The sequence below is a fragment of the Callithrix jacchus genome, chromosome 8, assembly GCF_049354715.1.
Source record: "Callithrix jacchus isolate 240 chromosome 8, calJac240_pri, whole genome shotgun sequence".
Lineage (NCBI taxonomy): Eukaryota > Metazoa > Chordata > Mammalia > Primates > Cebidae > Callithrix > Callithrix jacchus.
This window is the reverse complement of record NC_133509.1, coordinates 100906214-100922387: the sequence shown is the minus strand read 5'-3', so window position 1 is coordinate 100922387 and position 16174 is coordinate 100906214.

Below are 16174 nucleotides of genomic sequence, written 5' to 3'. Positions count from 1 at the left end.
CAGCACTTTGGGAGGCCGAGGCGGGTGGATCACGAGGTGGAGAGATCGAGACCAACCTGGTCAACATGGTGAAACCCCGTCTCTACTAAAAATACAAAACATTAGCTGGGCATGGTGGCACGTGCCTGTAATCCCAGCTACTCAGGAGGCTGAGGCAGGAGAATTGCCTGAACCCAGGAGGCGGAGGTTGCGGTGAGCCGAGATCGCGCCATTGCACTCCAGCCTGGGTAGCAAGAGCGAAACTCTGTCTCAAAAAAAAAAAAAAAAAGATTGGAGCAGCTGGGACACAGGGCACCAAGTTCCTAGACTGCACACAGCACAGAGATCCTAGACCCTGCCCAGGAAATAACTTTTTCCTCCTAGGCCTGTGATGGGAGGTGCTGCTGTGAAGGCCTCTGACATGCCCTGGAGAGAGACATATTCCCCATTGTGTTGGTGTTTGGCTCCTTTCTCCTTAGAAAATGGGATTTTATTTCTTATCACATTGTCAGTATGCAAATATTCTGAAGTTTTATGCTCTGCTTCCCTTATTAAGCTGAATGAATGCCTTTAACAGCACCCAAGTCACCTCTCGAATGCTCTGCTGCTTAGAAATTTCTTCCACCAAATACCCTAAATCATCTCTTTCAAGTTCAAAGTTTCATACATCTCTAGGGCAGGGGCAAAATGGGGCCAGTCTCTTTGCTAAAACATAACAAGAGTCGCCTTTGCTCCAGTCCCAACAACTTCCTCATTTCCATCTGAGACCACCTCAGCCTGGAATTTATTGTCCAGGTCACTACCAGCATTTTGGGCAAAACCATTCAACAAGTCTCTAGAAAGTTCCAAACTTTCCCACATTTTCCTGTCTTCTTCTGAGCCCTCCACACTGTTCCATCCCCTGCCTGTTAGCCAGTTCCAAAGTGGCTTCCACATTTGCAGGTATCTTTTCTGTAGCACCCTACTCTACTGGTACCAATTTACTATATTAGTCCATTTTCACATTGCTGATAAAGTGGACAATTTGCTGAGACTGGGCAATTTGCAAAAGAAAGAGGTTTATTGGACTTACAGTTCCACATGGCTGGGAAGGAATCATGGCAGAAGGTGAAAGGCACATCTCATACAGCAGCAGACAAGAGAAGAACACTTGTGCAGGGAAATTCTCCTTTTTAAAACAATCAGATCTCATAAGACTTATTCATTATCATGAGAACAACACGAGAAAGACTTGCCTTTATGATTCCATTATCTCCCACCAGGTCCCTCTCACAACCAGTGGGAACTATAGGAGCTACAAGATGTGATTTGGGTAGGGACAGAGATCCAAACCATATCACCTCCCCTGGCCACATTCTTCCACTGAGGCATATTTGGTGGCAGGAAACAGACTCATTCACATCACCTTGAGAAAAGATGGAGTGATGGGGACTGCTGGGACTCATGTAAAGAGAAGGTGAGTATGTGTATTAGGGTTCTCTAGAGAGATAGAAGTAATGGAAAATATATGTGTGTGTGTGTGTGTGTGTGTGTAAGTTTATTAAGCATTAACTCATACTATTACAAGGTCCCACAATAGGTTGTCTGCAGGCTGAGGAGCAAGGAGAGCCAGTCCGAGTTCCAAAACTGAAAAACTTGGAGTCTGATGTTCAAGGGCAGGAACCATACAGCACAGGAGAAAGATGTAGGCTGGGAATCCAGGCCAGTCTCTCTTTTCCCATTTTTCTGCCTGCTTATATTCTAGCTGCACTGGCAGCTGATTAGATGGTACCCACCCAGATTAAGGGTGGGTCTGCCTTTCCCAGCCTACTGACTCAAATGTGAATCTCCTTTGGCAACACCCTCACAGACATACCCAGGATCAATTCTTGGTATCCTTCAATCCAGTCAAGTTGACACTCAGTATTAACCATCACGGTGTGTGTCTGTGAGTGCTCACCAGGGAGGTGAGAGCAGGGAACAGCTGCTGGCCTCAGCTCTCTCCTCTAAGCATCCCTATGCTTTGTCCCTCCTGCTCCATGCCCCAGCTGCCTCCTTGTATGCTCTGTGCATGGTTTCTAGTCTTCTCCACTCTGCCCTGCCTTGACCCTTCTTGGCCTTTTTCAACCTCATGATCTCAGCAATACTTGCCAACGGCCCCAGCTGTAACATCCTCTAGGTGAAGGTAACAGGAGAGGGAATCTGATGGGCTCTGGCCACCTTTCCCTGCCAGGCCTCAGTCCAAAGAGGTTCATGAATTGGCTGTGCTTGAGCTAGGTGCCCTTGTCTCTGCCTATTGGTTTTCTCAGAAGTGGGAGGGGAACAGAGCTACTTGGTCAAATGCAGACCCCTAAGCAGCAGGGTCTGCAGAGGGGCAGTTTCCCTGGGCTCAGTCTGGGTCAGTCTGGGCTCAATCTGTCAAAAAAAATCTTTGATTCATCTCCTAGTACCCAAGCTGGGTGATGTCAGACAGTCTGACTGACTCCCTGCCTACCCCAGTCCTTGTGAGAGGAGGTACTGGCAGGTACTGGACTCCTGCAGATGTATCACCTATCAGATTTTGTAACCCCATGAAAGACACACTTGTGGACATTTCTCTCATTGGAACAAACCCATCTCTAAGGCTTGGCTGGTGGAAGGGTGTGGGAGACGCTGGCGGCATTCCCTACTACCCAGCCACAGTGTGGTAGATGACTCCACGGGGGTTAATTGGTTTCTGGCTGATGAAATCACAGCAGAGTTATCCATTGTTGAAGCTCTTCAACAGCATAACAGTTATTACTCCCTGGGCACTTCCCTGTTCCCTTCTGAGCCATTTCATTTTCTCAGTCTTGTCAGAAATGAGCATTTGCATCAACATGTCAGTGCCCCCCTTGTAATAATGCAATAATGTTATTGTTTCCACACCACTGTTAGAAGCAGTGCCGCAGAGGCTGCCACACAGGCATACCCGCTCACTGGCAAAGCCCTGTCTGGGGCCGGGGACTCACTTAGTGGAACGCCTGGGTGAAGAGGCCATCTTACCACCATGGACCTCTCCAGTGGCCAGCAGGCGACCTCCCCACCAGCATGGGTGCTTCTGTCCCCATGACCAGGCACTAAGAGTCTAGTCCCTTGCCCTTCTGTTGAGCCTGGACAAAGCACACAATTGGTAGAAGACTGGAAACAAGGTGATCTCTTCCACACTGTTCAGGCACATTCTGGCCCTTAGTGAGAGTTCAAAGGCTCCCACAGTCCATTTCTGGAGAAGGGCACTGCAGCTTCTAGCCCCTGGAGATAATACTGAGGATCCAGGTCGGACTTCCAGCCTAGGGACAAACGTAAAAAAAGACCCTTGTACTGTGCCTGGGCTGCAGGGACCTGCAGAGAGCTCTGGCTACCAGCCAAGTGTGCTTGGGTGTGCTCTTCTTGCTGGCTTTGTCCCCTGTGCATAGATAGAAACCTCAGAGTGGGGCCTGCTGCTGTAGGAGCCAGATTGCCACAGATAAAGAAGCCCAAGATCCTGGCTTCTGCATCTCATTCCTTTCTCTCCTCCTTCTCCCCATCCTCCTCCTCCTCCTCCCCATCCCCCTCTTCCCCATCCTTTTCCTCCTCCCCCTCCTCTCTCCTTCTCCTCACTGTCCTCCTCCTCCTCCCCATCCTCCTCCTCCCTGTCCTCCTCCTCCCCATCCTCCCCTTACTCCCCATCCTCCTCTACCTCCCAGTTCTCCTCCTCCCCATCCTCTTCCTCCTCCTCCCCATCCTCTTCCTCCTCCTCCCCATCCTCTTCCTCCTCCTCCCCATCCTCCTCCACCTCTCCATCCTCCTCCACCTCCCCATCCTCCTCCACCTCCCTGTCCTCCTCCTTCCCCACCATCCTCCTCCACATCCTTCTCCTCCTTCCCATCCTCCTCCACCTCCCTGTCCTCCCCCTCCTCCTCCTTCTCCCCCTCCTCCCCTCTCCCCTTCCTCTTCCTCCTCTCCCTTCTCCCCCCTTCCTCCTTTTCCTTTCCCTCTTCTCCTTCCTCCTCCTCTCCTTCTCTTCCCCTCCTATGTTCCTCCTCCTCCTCGTCTTCCTCTTCCTTCCCCTCCTCCTCTTCCCCCTCCCACTCCCCCTCCTCCTACCTCTCCTCTCTTTCTCTGTATCTTTCCACATTATGAATAGTTATCAACCACTTCTTGTTCCACCTCCCTTCTCCTGGCTTGGATAGAGTTAAAAACTAAATTACTTTTGCCATTTCTTGGACCAGTATCTTCTGTTCTCATTCCTTCCCATTAGAAGGATGTTCGTCCTAGGACAATCTCTTAGAAACTACCGTCTCTTCAAATCATGCCCTTATGAAATTCAATGCCTGACCTTCAAATAATGACCTACACTTTCCCTGATTTTCCTCATACAGAAGTGAAATGGGTACTAAGAGATGGCTGGAGAGACACACTTTTGCTATGAATTGCCAACCAGAAATGAGGTCATCTAGGTAACTTCTCTAGAACTGTGAGGCAGAAGAGTGAAGGGGCCTGAGCACCCAGGGGTGCTATCACGACATGCAGCCTTACTGTCAAGCAGTCACTCTCTGTCTTGGCACATGGAAGGCACACTGGGGGGTTCATACAACTCTGCCGAGTACTTAGTAAAACAGCCAGTGTCAAGGGCTAGTGGCTGGAAGTACACTGGTGGTGGTATTTTTTAGCCCAAACATCTGCTCTTTCGCATCAGACTAATAGAGACGGGAAGGTCATGGTGCTCTGCAGGGGAGCCATCTCCAAGGACAGGAGCTAGTCAAGGACACTTGGGCCAGGTAATCTGTTACCTCTGAGTAGCACATAACAGTGACTAATCACCTCTATGGTTATGGATGCTTTTAAAAATTCGGTATTAACACCCAATACATTATTTATGACCCGAAATATGAATAATTCAGTGTGTCCACATTTAGCAAGTTTCTGCTTAAAAACCAGCTTTGCTTTGGGTCTTGGCTTGTTACATTGATCCAGGAAAAAAAAGACTAGGAAAGAAACAGCCTAGCTCATGTTCGGTGCCCAGGGAGGCTGCGACTTGCCACAGGGAGTGTTTTCAGCCCAGACTCAGGCTGACGCAGGGAATTCACTTAGCACCTCCACTACCTTCCTTCAGCTTATTCATCCACGTAATGAAGATAATTGGGCTAGATGATCGCTAGGGCTCATTCCAGCCTTAAGATTCTGAAAAGGGGGAGAAATGAAAACTAATGAAAGTGGCAGGAAAAAAATGTAATATCTATGCTCCAGAAATGGTTGACTTCACTGCCTCAATCTTCCCAGTTGTCTGAGGAATGAAGCTGGGACTGCTTGATGGCCTGGGTGTCTACATGCTTGCATCACCTACCAATAGGTCCCACCTACCTGTAAATGGCTTGAGTTGGGACTTATGTATCTCTGGATTCACTGTAGCACCAAGCACACTGCCCAGCACTTAGTAGGTCCTTCTATATGAATGTTAAGTGAAATAATGAATGAGGCAGATGTGAGGTGGATGTAATTCCTACCCCTTTGCCAGTTCAGTCAATTTCTATGATAGGGAGGGAGAAAATTGTCAGGTGTGGCTTTCCTAGAAGTTCAGAACTCTGTTCTTCAATCCAATAGGGCCATTTCATTCCTTTTAAGCCCAGCAGACTTATCACGACATGCAGCCTTACTGTCGTGATAAGTATTACGACATATAAGAAAAAAGTATTAACTGTGAAGCTTTCCAAAACTCATCCATCTTTTGCCTTTGGCTGGAGTTGAGCTGATCTCCGCTCTTCCTAAAAGTTAATCTTCTGTTCCTTGGCTATTGAAACAGTGGCCTGGGCAGCAGCAGGAACCTACCAGTGTGTGGCCTTGGGCAGGTCAATTCCCTAAACCTCAGTTTGCTTACTGCAAAATGAAAGGGTCAGAGATTTATAGGGGCATTTCCAATCCAAAATTCTTTATAAAAAGTGGGTGGGGAGAGAGACAATGGGACCTGCCTTGCATAACCCAGGGTTTAGTGGCACTCAGATAGTAAAAAGTGGAATTGTCCTGGCTTAAATGATGGAAGAACCATGATATGACCCCCAGACTCAGTGAGCCAATTGTTCTGTTCCACGGCCAGACCCTAGCAGCCAGCAGCCTCAGATTTGGGCTGATCATCTGTGAACCCAGCAAGTGGCTGCTGAATCACACCTGCTCCTATAAAAATAACTCCATGTGCACTCCTGTGGGAGAAGGGGAGGGAGGCTGAAAGTCTACCTTTGGATGAGATGTAAGCTCTAGGCAAGAGACAACATTAGGAGTGATGGGAGTTAAAGATGGAAGTCTCCTGGTCCAGCCAAATGTTCCCAAGTGCACCTGTTCATGTAGGAGAATGGGGAATTTTTCTATTTTAAAGATATGAGCCAATGGAGGCTCAATTACCTCTTTTGAGAGCCTGTTCTGGCTTGTAATCATGGGCACAGTTTTCTCTTAACTGAACTCTCTCTTAATGAAGCCCATTTCTTCCTCTTTAATCTTCTGAGTTGATAGAGAGGCACTGCCTATGGCTAGAAACTGAATTTAGATTTCTTCACTTCACTTTCCTGCTTTTATTTCCCAGCCTTCCTAACAGGGTCCCTCTTTCTCCAGGAGAAAATATCCTTGTAACCTTAAGGTTAGACGCCATCCCTCTATTTTCCATGTCTCCCCTTAGGACCATTTCAACCGTTACACCGTCTTCTCAAAATACAGCGACCCAAGATTACATGTACTCACCCCCTCCAGTAGTATGTTTTCTATCACCCTGACCCAAATTTCATGTTTGCTTTTACATAACTCCACTTCTAACTTAATTCAGTTGCTGTTTCACTGTGATTCTCAGATCGTTTCCCCCCAGAAATGCCTGTTTTTGTTGTATGACACGAAGCTCATTTACATGCATGTGATGACACTGAGAAATGGCAGACAATGATGACTGGGATGATGATAATGAAAATGAAAAGGAGATGGTGATGACATAGTATTGGTAAGAGTGAATAGTGTTCTTGGAATGCACTAATCCCAGAAAGCATATCGTTGCACAGGAATGTACTTCAATATGTATTTCTAGAAGATAAAGACGTATTTTAATATGAGCACAATATAATTATTACATCTAAAAATTTCTTCAATATCATCAAATTTCCAATCAGTACCCAATTGTCTCATAAATATTTTTCATAGTCGGTTTGTTGAAACTGGGATAGAAACTAGATGGATGAGTCTTTTAAATAGTTTTCTCCTCCTTTTTTTCCTTGCAATTTGTTGTTGTCATTGAAGAAACTACGTCATCTGTCCTATAGAATTTGCCAAGTTTGGATTTTGCTGATTGCATCTCAAGAACATTTAATGTGTGCCTCTGCTCCCTGTATTTTGTATAAACTGGCAGTTCAATCTAGCGCTTCATCAGATTTTGGTTCAATGTTTTTTGCAAGACTGCTTTGTAGGTGGAGCTGGGCATTTCCATTGAGAGGTTCATAATGCCTAATAGCCTCTCTCTGTGAGGTCAGCAGATGCTAATAGTCATCTTCCAGATACAATGCTCTATTGCTTAACCTGGATTACCATAGTAATGCAGATGGTTGCTTTGGAATTATTTGACAACTCGAATGTGTATGTCTCATGAAATTTCTTGTGTGTATTATATCACAGTTTAAAAATGTTTTTAAAAAAAATATGGGCATTTTAACAGGCAGTAGGAAGCCCCAAGGGCTGTGTGCAGGGTAGTTGTATCCATGAGATGAAACAAGAGTGCCTAGTGCATTAAAGGTAGGCCTTAACAGCTAACATCCTAGTTTCTGAAACCCAGAGGCCAATTAAGCTGCTGGTTCTAATGAGGCAAACAGCCATGGGCCTATGCTTTGGGGTGCCTTCTCCCTAGAGTAGATTATGCTTCTGCCTCCCACAAGGACCATTTAGAAGATTCCAAGTAGCCCTAATCAGGAGATCTGTGAAAGAGCCTTCTCTACTGGTGTTTATACTGAACAAGAGTATTCTTAAGTGGCTGTTTCCAGCAGCTAATCAGGTAGAAGTGAGCCTCAGCCAGGGACATTTCCACATTTTGGCCAATTAATGTGTGGCCCTAGGGAGACTCCCAGACAGGAGAGCGGGTGGAGTCTTACAGAGTCAACTACCCTCAGTGCCCTCATCTATAAAATGGGAGTAATAACAGTACCTATCTCCTAGTGTTGTTTTGATGATTGAAATGGGAGTAATAACAGTACCTATCTCCTAGTGTTGTTTTGATGATTGAATGAGCCTGTGCTTGCAAACGAGCAGGCACGCAGTAAGGAACCAGTAAATGTTGGCTATTCTTGTTATACAGTTCCTGAAACCTGTGACATTTGATTCTACATCCACAGAGTAGTCAATCTTGACATACAGTGTTAAGAAATATCAATTGATGAAGACAGTATTTAAAAATGCCACTTTCTTAGATCTATGAAGAGACTTGGCTGTGACATCAATGTGAGTCAAGTGATTTCATTTTTCTAGTAAGGAGATTTTGTATACTCGGGAAATGGGTGAACTTTCTGAGAGTCAAGCAAGACATAAATTATAATGATCACACTGATTGCCAGTCTGTTCCTTTGACCCTTAGCCAGAACCCTGCAAGTGCCCCATGGGAATTGTAAAGTCATTAGAAACAAAGATATAATTAACATCCAAAACTGGCAGGGAGACAAGTTGTCAAACTTTGTGATCTCCAAATGACCGAGAGGCTAAAATCACTGAAGAGAAAATTAAAACGCAAAAGCCAAATTTGCTTGACTTTGTCCTTTGCTTTGGTTTAATGAGGGCCTGGCTTGAAGATCACTGATAGAGATGGGATGGCATGATGGGCTGAGAGCATCTCTAAAATTAGGTTCCTCTTTCTGTTTAGAAATGATTTCCAAATGAGGCATTTTCCAGGACTCTTAACATTGCTATATAGGCAGTGATCCATCCAACAAACATGTACTGAGCATGTATAGTACAGGCGTAGTGTGAGATCCTGAAGAGTGGTAATAAACAAGACAGACTTGAGTCTGGCCTTAGGAGACTTACACTATAGTGGTAGAGACAATAAATGAGCCATTACAGGAGATGGAGAGGTTATATAACTTAAAGACATCCCGGTCTAATTAATAATATCCAAAAAGCAGTTCATGGGTCACCAGACAAGGATTTCACAAGAATGAATACAATTTCCACTCCTAACTGCTGTGGTCTTTCTCTAGTTTTTCATCATTTGGTATCTAGACTCTTAACACGTCTCCCTAATAGTAGAGTTCTCTTCCCAGAAGACCGTTTTTATCATGTCAGATCCCTGCTCAAAAATATTTTGAGACTTTCCACATGGACAGGGTCATGTGTAAATTCTTCAGGCTGGGTCTTGAAACTTGAGTACAGTTTTACATGTAGATACAGGAGGTGGGGGTAGGGGAGTAGATTCATTGCAAATGGTTGGAGCAGGGAGTACATGGGAAAGGAACATTACCAAAAAAGACAGATGGAGTCAGTGACCTTCTTTTCCATTCTGTCTTTTCTTGGTGAGCTGTTGGCATCTTCTGAGCTTCTGCACCTGCCCCAAGAGCCTGGAGGGACCAGACCTGCACTAGATATCCCAGAACTAAGATTGGTTGGTTCCTCCTTCATGGTGATACTCACAGCTCAGACGAATATCAAAATTACACAGAGCCTGTGTATCAGTTATGAACAATAATGGTGGCCCTAGTTAATGAATGTCGTGCAAGGACTGAAGGATAATTAATGCTAAGAAACCAAAGAAAAGAAATTTTAACCAGAGTAGGTTAAATCTGTCCTGAGCAGGAAGTATGACTCCACAATTCTAATGGCTTTTTTATGTTTTATGTCACATTCTCCAAACTTAAAATATCAACTGTCGGAGCACTTATCACACTGCATTTTAATTACATGTCTCCTTACTATCTCTCGTCTACCAGACTGTAGTGGCATCTTCTTCAGGAACAGTCATTTACTCATTTCTTAAACAAAACAGCTGGCACAAAGTCCAGCACACCATAGACACTCGATAAATGGTAAGTGAATTCTGTCCCATTGCCTTACAAAGTCATTTCTGAGAACCTGGGGCCATGGTAATTTGTCTTTCCTCTGAAGTTTCAGGGTACTGATCTGTCCTATTCATACATTTTATGAAATTGCCTTACAACTTTTAAATGAATTCTAAAAGTTCATTGGAATATTCTGTTCACAGAAAAAAAAAAGTTACAACGGCTGTCATTGCCTATACTAGTCCACAAATCTTATTTTTAAACCATCATATTTGACTAAGCCAACACTTATTAAAAATGTTCTATGTGCTGGGTGCTAGAATAGACACTGGAAATAAAACAGCAGTTAGGCCCTGTCTTCAAGGAAACTTGAGATCCAGAACAGATAAATGATGATAGCACAGGATGAGGCACAGAGGAGGAAGTTTTTACCCTGGTGGTGGTCACAAAACCTTCCCAGGGAAAGTGACATCTGAGTAAGGTTTTAAAAGATAAGTAACTTTTTTTTGAGACCAGTTCTCACTCTGTTGCTCAGGCTGGAGTACAGTGTTATGATCATAGCTTACTGCAGACTCAAACTCTCACTCAAATGAACCCCCCCACCTCAGCCTCATGAGTAGCTGAGACTACAGCCATGTTCCACCCCACACCTAACTTTTCGAAATATTTTTCTAAAGACAAGATCTCACTATATTGCCAAGGTTGGTCTTGAAGTCCTGGGCTCCACTAATCCTCCAGCCTAAGCCTCCCAAAGCCTAGGATTGCTGAAAGATAAATTAGAGTTCAGCCAGGTGGTAAGGTTGGAAAGGAAGAAACTCTGGCAGAAGCATGAGAGACAGAGAGGCCTGAGATGCTTCAGTCTCGATGGCAGAGAAGGGAAGTGCCTGGGGACCAGGGAGCTGACTTAAGCTTCTGGCCTGTGAGCAATCACAGATAGCCTTTAAGACATGAAAGAACTCGAACTTTATTCTGTAGGTGATGGGGCGCTTCAGACAGCTGAGATGAATCCAGTCCAGTTGCAGACCAGAGCATGGGTTGTGGGTGCAGCAACCGGAGGCGGAGTCCAGGCAGAAGACACTGCATAGCCTTGGTGAGACATAGTGGACGTTGTAACAAAGGTCATCCAAGCCTTCCCAAGCCTTTCTATTTGCCCCAATTGCCTTTTTTTCCACTTCTTTGCTCTCATATTCTCCAAAAGAATGGGCAGTGGGTCATGGGCTCCAGCAATGTAAACAGTGTTTGTGTTAAAATGTAGATGTGGACATTTGCAAGATTGCTATCTATTAGTGGAGCTCCCTTGAGTATATCTTTTTTTCTTCTTTTTTTTTTTTTAATTATACTTTCGGTTCTGGCGTACATGTGCAGATCATGCAGGACTGTTGCATAGTTACACACATAGCAATGTGGTTTGCTGTCTCCATCCCCTGTCACCTACATCTGGCATTTCTCGCCATGTTATCCCTCTCCACCACCCCTCCGCTGTCCCTCCCTCGGACCCCACAACAGATCCCAGTGTGTGATGCTTGCCTCCCTGTGTCCCTCTGTTCTCATTGTTCAACATCCATCTATGAGTGAGAACATGCAGTGTTTGATTTTCTGTTCTTGTGTCAGTTTGCTGAGAATGATGGTTTCCAGATTCATCCATGTTCCTAAAATGGACATGAACTGATCATTTTTTATGACTGCATAGTATTCCATGGTGTATATATGCCACATTTTCCTTTTCCAGTATATCGTCAATGGGCATTTGGGTTGGTTCCAGGTCTTTGCTATTGTAAACAGTGCTGCTATGAACATACATGTGCATGTGTCTTTATAACACAATGATTTATAATCCTTTGGGTATATACCCAGTAATGGGATTGCTGGGTCAAATGGAATTCTATTTCTAAATCCTTGAGGAAGCGCCACACTGTCTTCCACAATGGTTGAACTAGTTTACACTCCCACCAAAGTGTAAAAGTGTTCCTATTTCTTTACATCCTCTCCAGCATCTATTGTCTCCAGATTTTTTAAATGATTGCTATTCTAATTGGTGTGAGGTGGTCTCTTAGTGTGGTTTTTATTTGCATTTCTCTAATAATCAGTAATAATGAGCATTTTTTCATATGTTTGTTGGCCTCATATATGTCTTCTTTTGAAAAGTGTCTGTTCATATCCTTCACCCCACTTTTGGATGGATTTGTTTTTTTCTTGTAAATCTGTTTTAGTTCTTTGTAGGTTTTGGATATTAGCCCTTTGTCAGATGGGTAAACTGCAAAAATGTTTTCCCATTCTGTTGGTTGCCAGTGTACTCTAATCATTGTTTCTTTTGCTGTACAGAAGCTCTGGAGTTTGATTAGGTCCCATTTGTCTATTTTGGCTTTGGTTGCCAATGCTTTTGGTATTTTTGTCATGAAGTCCTTGCCTATGCCTATGTCCTGAATGGTTTTGCCTAGATTTTCTTCTAGGGTTTTTATGGTGTTAGGTCTTATGTTTAAGTCTTTAATCCATCTGGAGTTAATTTTAGTGTAAGGTGTCATGAAGGGGTCCAGCTTCTGCTTTCTGCATGCTGCTAGCCAGTTTTCCCAACACCATTTATTAATTTCCCCATTGCTTTTGTCAGGTTTGTCAAAGATCAGATGATTGTAGATGTGTGGCATTGCCTCCAGGGCCTCTGTTCAGTTCCATTGGCGTATATCTCTGTTTTGGTACTAGTACCATGCTGTTTTGATTGCTGTAGCCTTGTAGTATAGTTTGAAATCAGGTAGCATGATGCCTCTAGCTTTGTTCTTTTTGCTTAGGATTGTCTTGGCTATGCGGGCTCTCTTTTGGTTCCATATGAAGTTTAAGGTGTTTTTTTCCAGTTCTGTGAAGAAGGTCATCGATTGCTTGATGGGGATACCTTTGAATCTATAAATTACTTTGGGCAGTATGGCCATTTTCACAATACTGATTCTTCCTAACCATGAGCATGGGATGTTTCTCCATCTGTTTGTGTCCTCTCTTATTTCTTGAGCAGTGGTTTGTAGTGCCCCTTGAAGAGGTCCTTTACATCCTTTGTTAATTGTATTCCTAGGTATTTTATTCTCTTTGTAGCAATAGTGAATGGGAGTTCGCTCATGATTTGGCTCTATTAGTCTGTTATTGGTGTGTAGGAATGCTTGTGATTTCTGCACATTGATCTTGTATCCTGAGACTTTGCTGAAGTTGTTTATCAGTTTCAGGAGATTTTGGCCTGAGACAGTGGTGTCTTCTAAATATACAACCATGTCGTCTGCAAATATAGATAATTTGACTTCCTTCTTTCCTGATTGAATACGCTTTATTTTTCTTGCCTAATTGCTCTGGCTAGAACTTCTAATACTATATTGAATAGGAGTGGTGAGAGAGGGCATCCTTGTCTAGTGCCAGATTTCAAAGGGAATACTTCCAGCTTTTGCCTATTCAGTATGATACTGGTTGTAGGTTTGTTGTAAATAGCTTTTATTATTTTGAGATACGTTCCTTCGATACCTAGTTTATTGAGTTTTTAGCATAAAAGTTATTGAATTTTGTCAAAAGCCTTCCCTGCATCTATTGAGATAATCATGTGGTTTTTGTTTTTGGTTCTGTTTATGTGGTGGATTACATTTATAGACTTGTGTATGTTGAACCAGCCTTGCATCCCCAGGATGAAGCCTACTTGATTGTGATGGATAAGCTTTTCGATGTGCTGTTGCATTTGGTTTGCCAGTATTTTATTGAAGATTTTTGCATCTATGTTCACCACGGATATTGGCCTGAAGTTTTCTTTTTTTGTTGAGTCTCTGCTGGGTTTTGGTATCAGGATGATGTTGGTCTCATACCATGATTTGGGAAGGAGTCCCTCTTTCTCTATTGCTTGCAATAGTTTCAGAAGCAATGGTACCAGCTCCTCTTTGTGTGTCTTGTAGAATTCAGCTGTGAACCCATCTGGACCTGGCCTTTTTTTTTTTGGCTGGTAGGCTATTAATTGATGCCTCAACTTCAGCCCTTGTTATTGGTCTATTCAGGGTTTTGACTTCTTCCTGGTTTAGGCTTGGGAGGGTACAAGTGTCCAGGATTTATCCATTTCTTCCAGGTTTACTGGTTTACGAGCATAGAGCTGTTTGTAGTAATCTTTGATGGTAGTTTGTATTTCTGTGGAATCGGTGGTGATATCCCCTTTTTCATTTTTTATTGCATCTATTTGATTCTTCTTCCTTTTCTTTTTTAATTAATTTGGCTAGTGATCTATTTTGTTGATCTTTTCAAAAAGCAGCTCCTGGATTTGTTGATGTTTTCAAGGGTTTTTTGTGTGTCTATCTCCTTCAGTTCTGCTCTGATCTTAGTTATTTCTTGTCTTCTGCTAGCTTTTGAGTTCTTTTTCGATCTTGCTCCTCTAGGTCTTTCAATTTTGATGATATTGTGTCAATTTTAGATCTTTCCTCTCTTCTCTGGTCAGCATTTATTGTTATGAATTTTCCTCTAGATGCTGCTTTAAATATGTCCCAGAGATTCTGGTGCATTGTGTCTTCATTCTCTTTGGTTTCGAAGGACATCTTTATTTCTGCCTTCGTTTCATTATTTATCTAGTCAACATTCAGGAGCAGGTTGCTTGGTTTCCATGAAGTTTTGCGGTTTTGAGTGCTTTTCTTAATTCTGGGTTCTAATTTGATTACCCTGTGGTCCGAGAGACTTATGATTTCTGTTCTTTTGCATTTGCTGAGGAGTCACTTCCGATTACATGGTCAGTCTTAGAGTCAGTGCAATACAGTGCTGAAAATAATGCATATTCTGTGGATTTGTGGTGGAGATTTCCATAAATGTCTATTAGGTGTGCTTGGTCTAGATCTGAGTTCAAGTCCTGGATATCCTTGTTAATTTTCTGTCTCATTGATCTGTCTAATATTGACAGTGGAGTGTTAAGGTCTCCCGCTATTATTGTGTGGGAGGAGTCTAAGTCTCTTTGTAGGACATTAAGAACTTGCTTTATGTATTTGGGTGCTCCTGTATTGGGTGCATATATATTTAGGATAGTTAGCTCTTCTTGATGCACTGATCCTTTTACCCTTATGTAATGCCCTTCTTTGTCTCTTTTGATTTTTGTTGGTTTCAAGTCCATTTTTTCAGAGACTATATTGCAACTCCTGCCTTTTTTTTGCTCTCCATTTGCTTGATAAATCTTCCTCCATCCCTTTATTTTGAGCCTATGTGTATCCTTGCACATGAGATGGGTTTTCTGAATACAGCACACTGATGATCTTGACTTTTTATCCAATTTGCCAGTCTATGTCTTTTGATTGGGGCATTTAGCCCATTTACATTTAAGATTAATATTGTTATGTGTGAGTTTGATCCTGCCATTTTAATGCCAGTTGGATGTTTTGCCTATTAGTTGACACATTTTCTTCATTGTGAGGATGGTCTTTAACGTTTGGTATGTTTTTCAAGTGGCTGGTACTGGTTGTTCCTTTCCTTGTTTAGCAGTTCTTTCAGGAGCTCTTGTAAGGCAGGCCTGGTGGTGACAAAATCTCTCAGCAATTGCTTGTCCATAAAGGATTTTATTTCTCCTTCGCTTATGAAGCTTAGTTTAGCTGGATATGAAATTCTAGGTTGAAGGTTATTTTCTTTAAGGATGTTGAATATTGGCCCCTACTCTCTTCAGGCTTGTAGGATTTCTGCTGAGAGATCCTCTATGAGTCTAATGGGCTTCCCTCTGTGGGTAACCTGACCTTTCTCTCTGGCTGCCCTTAGCATTTTTCCTTCTTTTCAACCCTGGTGAATTTGACAATTATGTGCCTTGGGGTTGCTCTTCTTAAAGAATATCTTTGTGGTGGTCTCTGCATTTCCTGAATTTGAATCTTGGCCTGCCTTGCTAGGTTTGGGAAGTTTTCCTGGATAATATTCTGAAGAGTGTTTTCCAGCTTGGATTCATTCTCTGTCACATTCAGGTACTCCTATCAGATGTAGATTAGATCTTTTCTAATCTACAGGTTACCCACAGAGGGGAGTCTTTCAGACTTACAGCAGGTCTCTCAGTAGAAACCCTACAAGCTAGAAGAGAGTGGGGGCCAATATTCAACATCCTTAAAGAAAAGAACTTTCAGCCCAGAATTTCATATCCAGCCAAGCTAAGCTTCACAATTGAAGGAAAACTAATTTTTTTTTATGAACAAGCAAGTACTCAGAGATTTTATTACCACCAGGCCTGCTTTACAAGAGCTTCTGAA